Below are 15,057 nucleotides of genomic sequence, written 5' to 3' on the forward strand. Positions count from 1 at the left end.
CCTAAGGTGCTGCCATCGGGAGCATCGTGGGCGATGAAATAGGAGAACCAACAACGTCGATGAACGAATTAACTCTCAGCTTTTGTGATTATTAGAGGATTGGCTGACCTTGGATTGCCCGCCCCCAGACCATCATCCTGTAAAGAAAAGTATATCTAATGTAAGTGCTTGCTACTTCACAGGTGAAGTAAGCTCGTCTCAGGAGATAAAAGAAGGAGGTACAATAAATTCGCGACGCTGATTCTTGGACCTCTCGGGCTTCCCGGTGCACACAGTATTCAGTAGGATTGAAAACCAAGACCACGTAGTGGCAAGAATAAAAGGGATAATGTCCCACAAGTTTGGCCGTACGCTATAGTATTCCTTCTCTACCACACAGGGATACCACGGGAGTGGAACATCCTTCATCTGATTTAACCACGTGGGCAGGCCGGCGATTATTCAACTTACATAGAGATCCGGGCGGTCCGGTCGTCCAACTCGACGGTCCGTTCGCTGAGTAGTATCTGTCCGCTTTTAAAGTGGGGTCATATGGTGTGAGTAAGTAGAAGCCAATATTGTAGAGCTATTTCTCCTCCTCCAAGCTACAGTTTTCGCCTGATCCGCCCCGACCATTAGCTCCCACGTCTAAGGACCCCCTGGCAGCGATTTTCATAGTATAAAGGCGCCACCGTATGTGTGGGAGAGTACGCTCTATTCAACTAGTAAAGACCGAGCCTAGCGGGTTTGAAGAGGAGCATGGGAAATGCCTAACGACCGGTCGAGGCACAGGGACTGGGCACGGCTAATTGAGTTAACCGCATAGGCAATTCTCCGTTGAAATATGAAGGTATGTGAGAGGTTTATGGCGATACCATAGCAGGACGTACGCGTAGCTATGGGCATACGGGTTATAGAGGTCCGCCACCGTGTGATCCTTGGTATCCGAGTTTCTGCTCTGACAGAAGGTGTATGCCAGCGGGGCAGCCATGCAACCCGCGTTCTGTCAACAACCGGCCGGTTATAGAGATTGGCGAAGCTGTTGTTTGTAGGGGCGAGTACGTTAAGGGGATTCTTGAGCTACTTACACAGATTATTAGTCTTCCCCTCTCTAAGGGGGGACTATAGACAGCTTGCAACCATGTACAACGACAGAGGGCCCATGAGAGCGCAGCCATGACAGTTCATAGGCATGGGGGAGCGAACGACAGTGTTACTATTTTACGGACACCGCCGGGCACATAGCTTTAGTGGGGCGCATGAGCTAAGGGATCGCTGGCGTAGGAGGTACTTTTACGGATTCAGAACAAACGAACTAAGCCAATTAATTTATGGAATAAACGTTCCCTGTCAAACAGTTCCCCTACATGGATCTGCATATCCGAGACCACTTACCCTTAGCGGCGACGCGCGGGTCGTCATCCGTGCAGGCTCAACGGGGGGACAGTCGTTACCATGCGGTCGACATGATGTCTCGCACGTCGACCGAAGCCCTCACTTTTAGTATACCCCCAGCAACATCGGCAACATTCATCGCTTAGAACAGAACGCGCATATGGGCTTCCGCACGTCAAAACGCCGACGGTTATGTGAGGGCCTGCTTGCGGAATCGCCGTAAAGCAAATGTTTGGACATCCTATTCCAACCTTTGATTGATTTAGTCAAGGTCGGGCTGGCCGACTCTGGTAAACGCAAGCTGCTTCCAACTTATGAAAGCAAATTGTCAATTACCCTGAAGGCGCCGACCGCAAGACGAGTTAGGATCAAACAAGTACTCCGGTCGGTTAGAGATGGCGGCCATAGAGTGCCGTATTAGGATTCAACGTGCTGGTTCATTAGATCTATTCGTCCTCCGAGCCAGGCTCGTTTCGAACAAGTATGAATGGAAGCGGTGGTACTATACCACTTTGTCAGATGACGCGCAGGTGTAAAGAATTTAGTTCTAGCTTATCTCCCACTTCCCTTTCTGCATGTAGCGCGAGACTATGTCAAATCAACAGCCCTTATAACCCACGACCTTTGCTACGGACGTTAACAGACCAGGTTCGCGTCCTCGCCTCTAGAGCCTCGGTCATTTGATGTTGATGGTCTCTTTCAGTCCCGGATGTCTATCCTGGTTACGGCTCGCTGGTTGACACAATTCTGCGTTTGTTAATTCGAACAATCATTAGATTGGTCACGATATTAGCTCTTAGGACGACACCCGTAGATAGGAGGAGCATATTGGCCTCTTTCGTTGCAACGTAATGCATTACGTTGTTGCATATTAGCAAGGCGTGTGCAGCGTTCGCCAGGGTGAATCCCTGGCACCCTGGTCAGACCAGGAGCGGACACGGCTTCATATGCATAGGTCAACCCACTGCATAGGTTGGACTTCGAAAAGGCCTATTCACGCCTGAGGTCCCGACTACGCTTCGATAGACACCGGAGAGACCCTCACAAGATTATCTGCAGGCTGGTACCCCTACGTAGCGATTGGCTGCGCAGAACTGGAATGTGTATCATTATATGCGGAACGTACCAGACGGGCGTGTGGCACATCGTTTGCTAGTCATAAAACCGTATTGAGGTTTCCTCCGTGGAGCGCTTTGATTCCACACTTACCAACAGAGGCCATGGTATATATAAACAGGGACCTTAGGAGTAGATGTCGTTCATGGGGGCCCTGGCGCAGCTTGGAACGGTGGTTGGATTGGTCGGTATGTTTCCACATGATAACCAAACTCCGTTCGTATATGTCAGCCGCGCGCTATATGTCCCTCGATTAGTGCTGTTTTCAGCAGTCTGAAACAGAAGCAATTCAGGACGAGGCGCCGATTATCCTACCGCTTTTTCCAAATTGAACCTGCCTATAACCGCCGCCGCCGAACCCCAACTACCTAATACCATATCCCATCTGTTGAGTCTAACAGTCTAATCAAGCTGCAATTAATCATGCGGCGATAACTCTTGTAAAATTTCTCCTATGAGAAAATTAAAAAACCTGTATTGGTCAGAAGAGAACGCCGCTGCGCAAGTAGGCATGCCTGCGTCCGACGATGGCTCAGTGGGAATTAGGCCCCGTGTACAGTAAGACTCAATAACTTCTAACCCGCCCAACTGATATCGTAGTCCGCCTCTTTCACGAGGCCGTAAATACTCGGCATATCTCATTTGCTCCCAACATCACAAGATGTACTTATGTGTAGATACCATCAAACGGTCGGCATGAAATCGCGGAATTAAGACGCCTCTTACACACACACCGGCTCGTCTGAGGCCTGAGAGCTCACATGACCCGCTCTCATGCGTCATTCCCATTGGCAGAGACCACTTTATAATTGTCGAATAAGGCACCTTTGCTATCGCCTACAGCCGTTTCGTCCGTATTAAGAACATTTTGGCTCACACCGTCTATCCTTGAAGACTAGAGCTGAAATATTTTCAAGCCGCGGGCCTAATAGCGAAATGGAAAGGTAGCTCGGCGCCGAGGATTGAAGATGATGGTCGTCTGGACGTGGTTTACTTAATTCTCAGATTGATATCAAGGCGCGGTTCAACATACTGTCGCCTCGTGCATCATTTGCTTATAACATTCTGCTAGAATCAGCTTAAAGCGTAAATTGCCTTTCAAATACAGGAACACACTCCGATCAGCAGCTGGACTGTAGCGGACTCAAGCAGTACTACTTCACTTTTTCCATTTCTCCCGACCGCTGTCCACTCCTTACCTAGGGTATAAATAGGTCGACTGAATTGTACTGCCGACGCAATGTGTGATAGATAGCGCTTTATCAGCAGGCGGTACCTCAAATCCTGGTCTTCGGTGGGTCTGCTCGCGAGGTCAAACCTCCCATGGCAACACAGGGAAACATGAGGATGACCTGGTCGAGGCCGTTTATGGTTAATAGCATTGATGACATGAGTTGTATTTCTCAATGGCCGATCTCGCTCATTGCACGATCTACGTGAATACGGACGAGAAGTAGCAGGTAGGAGCAAGCGGGCTCCCTTTAGGCCGGGTCCGTGGCAAGCTAACTTACCGCAGCAGTACCAATAACCCTATACGTCAAATTCTTAGTAGATAGTTATCCCTGGCTTTGTTAAGTTGGCCACGTGTGTGTCGGCCCGCTGCCGCACCTACATAAACGCAGGTGAACCTTGTAGTTCAACAATACTGAACTTTGGAGCTTACTTGACATCTTTCCGAGGGCATCCGGCTCAAGAATCTTAACGGGGGCTTTCTGCCATCAATATTGTGTAAATTGGTCGAAGTGCCCCTATCATCCGCTATGTTCAGTTAATTACAGGAATGGCACACGGATTTTGGCACTCATGAGTGGCCCCAACAACGTCTTTAAAATCGCTGTAGGCCCCAATGAACGCCCGGTCGCGTAGCAGCGGTTCGCGTGGAGTACCTACAATCTCGACGCGCTCTCGATATGTTGCAGAACTATAACAACGCTTGGATGCCCGATGGACGGAATGGAGCCCCTATCCCACCAAACAAAGGATCAATGGCGAAACTAGCTCTGGTAACTGGTCTTCAACCGTACATTAAACACGCCTCATTAGAGAGTTTACGTTGAACCGGAAGGAGAAGTAACGCCTTCAAAGTGATGGCTCGTTCTAAGTGGAGACTCCCGAGGTCGATAACAGATCAAACTGCGCGTGGGACGACGGACTGGTGGCTCCGGAATACGATCGAGTTGTCCCATAAGAATTTATGCAACCAATCATAATTTGCTCCTGAACGACCGCAGCTGACCTACAATGCGGTGGTTTGGTTCGTCCACTTCACTTCACCTCGTTGAGAAACAGGAAGATAGTGCGGACCGCTAGTGAGCCTCTGGCTATCATGAGGGCCACAACATACTCGTACCCTGAACTAGTCACATAAGATGTATGCGTTCAATATCGAACGCCAAGTTGCCTGCGTGAACCTTAATCGCACTTAGTTAAGCGCCAGGGCAGGGGGTGGACCAATCGCATATGTGTTGGACGCAGGAAGATGGGCGTTTACTACCCACCGCTGATTATATTCCTACAACGGGGTATTTAAGCGAATAGCGTTTGCCGAGGAAGAAGACGTCAAAGGACTATGGTAACCTGGTCTCTAGTTGTAACGTCCAACCAACGTGCTCCTGTACAAAGTCCTCGGGTGTGCCGCGATTAAGAGGGTATTCTAAGAGAGCATCCCAACGTCGAGCTCAACGTAAATGTAAACTGAGCTACCTCACACCCGGCACATTCCACATTACTTCGTTGTCGTGGCTTTGCCTCTACACTATCTCCTGACGAGAGAGTATCTAATTGCATTGCTAAACTGCAACTTGACCATAATCCTCATCGCCATATTAGATGGTCCTGACCTTGTTGGCGTTAGCTTGGACTAGTTAGGCAATTTGGCGGGTGGGGGTTACGCCGAACCCCGACAAACCGAACTATCGCTAGCGCTCAATAATCGATCGGGGCCCCTCGATGATGCCTTACCAGAACAGGACGTCTCAGGAGTCCCATTCCGTAAACGGGCGAGTACTTGCTGGCGCATCTAAGTTTCGGTCAATGGTAACCACCCGGGACTCGCTATTAATTGATCTAGGTGGGGTTACGCCGCAGTGGAATTGCCATAACTGTTTCACGACGGTAGAAGACTTGGCATGGCCGACGTGGAGTGCTGTCGGCGCCGCAGTCGAACGCAGGAGAATCATTGGCGATCCGTGCAACCTGCAGGGAGCCCAGCTTTCATCCTGACCCCTATCATAAGGTAGTATCCAATAGAGTCTAACCTGCTCGCAGCACACACGAGGAGCTGGCACACAAGGAGATAAGTAGAATTGTTGCTGTAAATATGTCCAGGGCACCTGGGTTTCGCAACCAGAGTTATGCTTCCTTTCGAAAAAAACATGGCTGACAGCCTATCCGCTAAATGACCGCGAGCATTTCAGAATCTAGCACAAGTACAGCTGTAGCCGTAAATATCTTCCTCATCCGGCGAAACTAAGGGGGGTGGCCATCTAATAGCTTAGTGCATCTCGCGACTATAGATCAAGGAGAGCACCCCCACCTGAAATGTAACGAACAAGAATGCTAGAAGGTCTCTAGCGGAACGGCGCGCCAACTGACAGGTTAATGGCACTTGGAACAACCCAATGGGAGTAGTCGAGGAAACTTCGACACTCAAAACCCTTACTCTACTATATCTAACGTTCGTAAGGGTTACCTATTTGCCGAGTGTCTACACGGCTAAAACTGTTCCGAGTTCACATGATAATGGTAATTATTTACGACTAAGGTCTCAAAAGGAAGGGCACCTTATGCCAACTGCTATTAGTGTGAGACCCGTGGACAAAACGGAGATGAATGGCTTGAATAAGTCCCTTCGGGCGTATTATTCTTTGAAACCACGAGTTCTAAGAGTATCTGCACAACTCGGTCAAAAAAAGATCACAGTAATGCTTGTTACAGGGCCGCAGGCCGGTGATAGGTTTGAGAGTGTATGAAGGGCGCATTTAATGCAAGGCTAGAGGGCAGGGTGTAGTTATGGGGGGGACCATCTTGGTATATAAGACGAGGATGAACGGATTAAGCGTTGGTCGATATGAGGAAAAGCTCCCATTCTTAACATGAGGTTGTTTTTTTTAAGGCGCACCCTATGAGTGCATGACTTAACGGAGAGCTGGACCAAGCTCGATATTAACTTCTAGGCGTCTGGAGGGAAAGAGTGATCAAACCCTCATGCGGAGAGGTCGATGGTTCTTCTCCTACGTGAGTTTAGGAAGTCCTTGCTGATGTTTGACTCCCTTTATATTTCTACTCTGGTGTTATCGAGACTAAGTGAAGCGTCACTGCGGAGCCTACAATTATGCCTTAATTGACGCACTAGAGGTCTCTTGAACACAAGTGCGGCTGGTGCGGCAGCACCGACGGTAGGTTATTTGCGTTATAGGCGCCGTCGCTTGTTAGATGGTGAATCTGTTCCAAACCACCTCGTCCCGGTTGTTAGTGTAAAGGTTGACCCGGCTAACCTACATCTATCTCAGTTCGATGCCATGTCTACTCCTGAGGGCGGGCGCATTGCGGCCCGTTAGCTATTCCGAAGACTACAATAACACGCACTAGTAATTGGTAACCCGCTAACGAGAGTAAGAGCTGCCCTTAGACTTGACCTAAGGTTTTGGGCTAAGCCGAGCGAAACCATAACTGTCGAAAAATAGAAACCTAATACTTGCATATCTTGGGCTATTCCCCCCAGGAAACAGTAATTCTGAACCGTCCTAATTGAGAAATGTCATGAATCACGTTCATGTGTGTTGATATTACGGGATTTTAACCAACGTGTACCTACCTGCCGCCTAACCTCGATGCGAAACATGCAGGCGATTTGCGGGGTCCGGTTCATGCCTTCTAGCGATCTCCAACCCGTGCATCCAGCCCTTGACCATTGGGCTAACAGTCACGGCCGTGTCGTGCCGGCCACAATACTGGTGATAGGACACCAAACGACGCAGGGTTGACTGAGGTAGTCGGAGATTTAAGTCAGCCGGCGAGCTGCAATAACTCAGGGTGGTGTAAATGTTCTATTACCTCGCTGTACACCGGCCTAACGAATGCTGGCAATCGATAGTAATAGAATGACATCATGATTAGCGGGTTTCCAAAGCGCAGCAGGCGGTGATCTAGCCTGGATCTGCTACTATTGGAGCGTTTCGCTATCACTAAGCTCCATATATTGACCTGGGGACTCGAGGACAGGATGCTCATTTGATTACCTTACCAAGGGGTCCCCTATTAACTATCCCGTGTTCTTGAATCAGTAGGCGCGGACATTAGCCGACGCTGCGGTCCCCGTCCTACAAAGTTTTGCGAGTCTGTAATCCCAAAATGTCGCCGACTTAGGTTAACCGCAAAGCTACCATTTCACGCACTTCCTTCCTTGCTGCGCGCTGGAAGGCCTCGGGGTGTGCAGACATACTCTCTTACCCATGCAGCAAGGCACTATAGGAACCTGTGTGAGAGTCTGCCGAATTTGTACAGTGATCCACGCTGGCTTTCAAGGGTCTATGCTCTCAAGCAAACATACGAGATGTCTCGATTCAAGAAAATTGGTCGAGCACGAGTTGGAACTCGAACCAAGGCGGCGTACTTATCGCGCGACTTCACCAATAGAACCGTTGTAACCCGACATCCATCTCCACATCTCCTGAGTTTTTATGACTAGCTAGCCGCCCACGACAAATCGTAGGACTTAGATGCGTAGGCATTTAGATTTAATTGGAATGGCGGGCAAAGGGGAAAATCGGAAAGACGATCCCGTGCGCCCTTCCCGGTTCGGAGGAGATAGTGGTCGGTCAGAGCGTGGTATGATTGTGTCTATAACTCAGGGAATCGAGTCGTTGTAGCGAACGCCTTAACAGGATATAACAAGTAATCTCACGCTATAGCGTGCCCTGCTATCATAGGGCGATGGGTGGTTCCGGATAATTGTGTGGTCGCTATTAACATTACGTATGAAGTGTTCGAGCTCGAAGGGGCTTACGGCATGGCTGCTACGCCGTGCGCTCACGAAGAAATGGTTTGTTCGCACTTGTCTCCTACGCTTGTGATGCCACAGCCCTGTTCCCGTATTGGTTACTGTATCCCCATTCCGAGCGCCCCAGAGGGTAGATCCACGCGTGGTCTAAACGGAGCTTTACTCCTATATTGAGGCAAAATAAAGCGCCTCGGGGGATGATTGCATTTAAAAGGAACGCCAGTGAAGGAGGTACGACCAATGCCATGATAGACCGTAGCATACGCTTGAGACTACTGCAGAACTGATCGCTTGAGAATGGGTTAAATCATATCTCACCCCTTGTCTTGTGAGGATCATTGTTGGCTTAATTAGCTTGCCCGTGGAAGGAATACTATCAACTAGAAGAGACGACCGGACGGCAGATGGTCATCAGACGAACAAAGCTTTTTGTGCGGTGGTACAACGAGCCCGAAGCCGTCGTCGCCTGGAAGCATCCTTTACGATTGCGCATCTGCTTCATGTGTAATCGTCGTGCTCCTGGGTTCGCTCTGTCTAACAGGGATGAGAATCCCTGGCAGTGACGCGCCGTCTCACGTCCAGAACGGGTGTTCAACATTACGGGATGTGCCTATGACTAAGGTGGAACTCCTTGCTGTACCCTCTTAATGACAGTCGTTAGATTGTAAGCCATGCGACCGACATATCGTTGCTGGAACGACACGAAAGGGATCCGTCTCCGGCCCAAGGGGAAGTGCTTCCCGCAGTTAGTGGGGGACCTGCGGAAAAATGCCTCGTAGAAAGTGATCAGATGCTTTGTGGGAACCGCTCAGCGCAATTCAACAGGTATTGATCGTTGATTTGAAACGAACCCGGCATACTAAGAACAATGACGTCTTGAGTTCGCCGACAAAGGCAGACGGATTGCGAGAGACTAATAGATGAATGGCAACTATGCGGGCCCCTGGTGGAGGATATTTAGCGTTCTATTATATAAACCCCCCTATAGGGGGACTCTGCTCTGGTTTAAATTACCTCGCGGAGTTCGAACGGCCACTCCAAACATGGCAAGACGGTGGTGTTCTTAAATGTCTAGGACCCGACCCTATTGCTCAGACAAGCTGAGAATTATTACTGCATGAATCAGATCCTAGTGAAGTATCGTCTGCCTTAGTCCGGATGCGAAAAAACGCTCGGAGGCTTGCCTACAGTAGGGAAGCCAGTGCGCAACTTGTAGGACCATGCACTGGCACCTCGCTCCTGTTATTGCTAACGAAATAGAATTGCTCGTCGTGATAGGGTTCCAGGCGACACACTCCGGCTTACCCCTGGAGTCCCTTTCAAATACTACGCCGCACTCCCAGCGGTATGCGACCGCCGAAAACATGATAAGCCTAGCCACAGTCCGCTCGACCTTCGCACCAGGCAGGTCCCGAAATCCATATTGTGATGGCGGAGTTCTCATGTCCCGCGCCGTGGGCGGTTCTACACATGGCTCGGTCGTAAACGGGGATCGATAGGAACCATAGGATGAAGACGTGCTCGTATCTCAAATGACGAACTTGGTAATGGTACTGCGACAAGTACTTGGTGGGGTTCATTCTGGACGCTTTCAGTCTGCGTGTTCCGTTTGTCGTGTGAGATTACGCTGTTCTTTATTGTTAAGTTTTTCAGACAGCAGCCACCATGAATTAGTAGAATAAAGCCGACATGATATAGCAACGAGAGTACTGCTATGTTCTCTTGGATCGGATCTGGAGGCCTCATACCTCACTAGCAATAGGGGATCGCGCGACGAATTTAGCGAATCAAAGACAGTCATTGCAACCTTACCTGTTCTATTATCCTAGTACCTGAAGGGCGTCAACCTAAACTAATCAAGTTCAGGTTACACCATCGCCCCTCCGTCAGACAAAAGTATCTCCTGCAGGTATCCGCAAGGCAGTAAGCGGTGGTAACCCGGCAAGCCAGATACAGGCGTGTAGATACAACTACGATCATTCACGGTTGCGTACGGTCTCTATATAGCGCAGATCGTCCGGCAAACCGCCGACTCATTCATGAGCCCACGTAAGGTGACTAGGATTATTAGGTAAGGTTTCATGGAGAACAGGTTGACTTATACCCCCTAATGTTGGATAATCGGGGCCCTAGCCGGCTAGTGCATTAACCGTAAGATGCACCATTGCGATCCGAATATGGCGCCGGAGACCCTTGTCTTAAGTGAGTTTATCCGTATGTCATGCTGGAGGTCCTTAGTTAGTGCTGCCGGAGACTTATTCATTAATACAAAAATGTGTGGGCAGGTTCTTAATATTGGCTACCATACAGGGTTGCAAGTGTCCTTACCGCGACCGCAAAATTTCATTTATCGACCTGATTCAGATGATTGCAGGCAATTGTTGTCCTATCCGTCATGTATCAATGCTCAGAGTTGGGTCGTTCAGCGATGTAACGACGGGGTGGCGCGCGGATCTATCTGTAACACTCCGAATAATAGCAACTACTGCTCGTCGCCAGGCGGGTTCTATCAGTCCGGGTCTCAATATAACGCACTGGTACTTCAAAGGGCCAGGGCGTGGGTATTCGTACCAGACTAAAAACCCCAAACGGGACCTAAATATCAGGGAGTTTTGAGATTACCGCTTAGACAGGGACGGCAGACGAAAACTTCCATCGCACCTGATAATTCTATACATAGCATGATGAGCCGACGTAACATCTATCGATGAAATAGGCCAGACTTGCTGTGTTGCTTGCTCTTGTACCAGCGGTTCCATTTGCCGTATGTTGCATGCTCTGTGTTAGGCAGGGCGTTGACCCATGCACTGGTGCCTCCAAGTTTAGGTTGCTCCGTCCTCGGGCCTCTTCGAACGAGCTGCATTACTACTACAGCCGGATCCTTCTTTATTACCTTTGCGGACACGGCTGCGGTCTGGGCTTCCAATGCTGTTGACATCTAGTTTTAGAACATCACTACGATCTGTCCGCAGGAATAGCTTTAACAAATACCTCACTCACCTTAACATTGCCAGACATAGGTGTCCATCATACCAGCGTAGAGAAGGGGCCTAGAGCAGGGTCCCGGGCTACCCAATGACAACTGTTAAGACTTATAATATCGTCTATTATCATGCGAACCCCTTCACTCAATTAGGAACCTGTACGCAGATGTGTCGAAGAATTCAGAAACCGTGGAGCGACTTTATGGCTGTTTTTTCCCAGAACACTCCCCGAATTCGTTAATTTGAATTCCAAATAACTTGTGTCACAAAGGGCTGGTTCTCTGTTCTCGCTGGCATTGGGATACTGGTCTTATTTCACTTTCCTTGCCGTGGCTATAGTTCAATGAGGTTAGTCTAGTTCTAGGGTATATAAAGTCCCCATAAGAAGTTTGAGCACGAGTAGCACACTGCTAGTATCAGGTCTCCATACGATTATGTGCCAGGGCAAGTTATCAATATTAACGGTCTCGTCAGCCTCAGTCAAGCAACTGGTAGTTTCCCAGGCAGCGAAACGCATTGTACTTAGGTAACCTATTTGAACATCGGAAAACAACGTGTGTTACCCCGGCTAGCTATATCGTTAGGCCTGTGATGCCACACCAAGTCACTCACCCTATTCGCTACTGAGTCGGCAATCAGTGTGGCACCCAGTCTGAGCAAAGAACACTTTTTTGGACCTGTCCGATATCGGAGCGCAGACCCAATTAATGTATGGGGAGGGATATAGGAGATCCCCCATAACAATCCCGTTTCGAGTATACAATCGAAGAGATATCTAGGTACTCCGAATTACGATCGAATAGGACGGTCGTTGGGCAGTTGGATGGGCGTGCGTCCATTCCTCGTCTATTACTGGCCGACAGACCGCGATAGCAGCGAATGTAACGCCCATCGGATTATAAGAGAGGATAACTGAGGGATCAGGCACCTTGACAATGCAAATAGTACGCATAAAACCCTACGGGAATGCTAACGCTAGCGCCTCGGGCTCGTGAGGCTTTCTCTAGCCATTTTAGTGGCCTGAAAGTTATTATAGCGGCCGAAGGTGGTGTGACGTGTGATACTTACCGATGCAAGCAAGGGAATTTCTAGAAACCGTCACGAATGGCATGTGTTTTTGGCAGGTTATAGATTACCTCGCCGGCGCCATCGCCGGAACGGGGAGGATTTTCCAAAGTCGTCTCATCACGAATATCCCACACCTTATGTCAGATACGCTTTACCGACTTCAGAATCGGAGATGAAGTGAGGCGTTAGGCCATTTGCGTGGGCACCACCGTAGGATAGTAGATTTTTGATTAACTATAAAGTTGCCTTAAGTAGTGAGGATCCTGACCCACAGTGCGTCGCCGCGGGGAAGTAAGGGAGTAGCTCACTCTTAAATAATGTGTCGACCGCACGACGAGCCACCGAACGGAACGTTCCAGAACATCAGGGCGCCATCCCAACGGCATTACCCCCCCTTGTCCGGCGTCAAGCAAAAGACGCGACCTGGGGGAAGCTAGACAAAATAGCCTCTATGTCTAACTTCCCGTATTGTAGTGTGAGCGTTGAACTGATAATTGCCGTTCGGCGGCAGTTTCTGGCAAAGGCCAGCTGTCGGCCCCACGCAGGATGTCTGCGCGTCGTGGATGCCCGTGTGAATTGCACCTGCTCATTGTAAAAATCGTAGGCACATTTAATAAAACCGATTATTGTGGGAAACTGACATGACTCTACCCCCCTCACCCTTTCACCATTGGTTGAAATAGAGCTAATTTGATCCCTTTCGAGGTGAGCAGTGCTTCAAGTCAACCCAGGCTGCCCGGTCATAGTTTGAGTGTGTGATTCTACCAGCTCGTAAATGCTAACCATTGTGTGCTAAGCACAAAGAATTCCCAAAATGGATGGGTAGGGCAAGACCCTTGACAGGGGCCAGGTCTCGATTGAATGCAAATCAGTGCGAACGATAAATGTTATGTGGACAAAATAGGGCGCTGAAGTCCCACGGGGTCCTAAACCGGACCTCACGCTTTCGTCGACGATACGGTGTTAGGGCATATAAGCGCAGTGCGCTACACCGGCGCTTACCGGGAGGGGCTGGGAGATCCATTACGTGTAGCAATCAAACAGTTCGCTTCGGTCCCGAGATATACTGCAATACCGATCATGGAATCGAGACGCCGTCAAGATGTAACACCCCTGGGGTGGATGAAACTAATGGTCAATCCTGAGAATACTACCCACGTATAATAAGAAGACAGAGGGGTTTGGACCTTGGCCTCGGCCTACGAGCCTGCGCCGATGCCATAAACGTAAGTCATTGAGGGTGCCCCATCGTATCTATATTAGACTTTGACTACGCTGCCAGGGGTACCACTAGCAGGGCATCGCTGTGACTTCAATTAGACATCTCATAGCGGTAGACTAGCGAGGGTAAATAGTCGTGCTACGTCCAGGCTCGTGCTGACGAATACTAAGCAGTTGTGGTAGGTGCGCTCAGGAGAAGAAAGTTCAGCGCGGGTAGACCGTTCTGTGGCACAAAGGTCGAAACGAAACTAATTGAACGTGCAGGATGGCTTGCGCGGATGTCGTGCACTTTTCAGAATCAAGGCCGGATTCTTATATGATTCCGGCCAAAGCAACTAGAGTTTGCAACGCACCACAGCGCCGCCAAGTCCCACATGTCAACATGTCGCAAAAGAAGTCTGGTTACGAACTTATGTTACTAGTATCGGCTGAGCAGCCCTTTGAGATATAAGGCGTCCCGGTCCACTGGGCCCGGTACAGCGGTCGCCCGCTAGAAAACATCGAGCAACCAGGGCTAACTAGACGCTGCCAGTTGTATTGCTATCAGAGACATTAGCATCCTTACCAGAGGACGCTAGAAGCCAAAGCTCTAAGGTATTATTATTCTACTGCGATTAATGAGCGGCATGCCGGACTGGTGGGCACGGTTAGACACTGAAAACTGTCCCCACACCACGCAACCGTATGGGTCTAATATACTACCATTAACGTGAGCGGAGCATTAGTCTGCTGATATGAAAGAACGGGCCTAAGTGAGGACAGTTCTAGGTTCTGGGACGTGAATGGCTTATGTAGCACAACTAGCGAGATTCTGCGCAGCCGATCAGGATTGCTAAAGTGATGTGTCAATGCCTTGGACTCTGTCCCACCGCCGATCAAGGCCGGTGTGTCACACCGATTTTGCCTTATTCATGATGATAGGTAAAGACGGTTCCCGCTCCAACCATCTGCAAAAGAGGCACCCTTAACACGCGACGAGCCCGGACTACGTTCACGGTTGTCGCATACATTAATGCAGGAAGCCGGTCTAACAGCTCGTATGTGAAAGAACCATAAGCTAAGTAGTCACGGCACTTGTTCGCTTAGAATCCGGGATAGCCACCGCGACGGATGGACCCGTATTGCTTTAGCTGGGGGTGACAACCATCGCAGTACAATTTCCGAGACAAGGAGTGTACAGTTGAACAGTCCGACTATAGAACCACAGCCCGTGATAGCTGATAGTGTATTATGCCATTTGTTCGCATATCGGGCTACGGAGGAGGCCAGCGGGTCAGTTGTGGGGCGCCTAGA

This window comes from Callorhinchus milii, unplaced genomic scaffold (genome assembly GCF_018977255.1).
Source record: "Callorhinchus milii isolate IMCB2004 unplaced genomic scaffold, IMCB_Cmil_1.0 Scaffold460, whole genome shotgun sequence".
Taxonomy (NCBI): Eukaryota; Metazoa; Chordata; class Chondrichthyes; order Chimaeriformes; family Callorhinchidae; genus Callorhinchus; species Callorhinchus milii.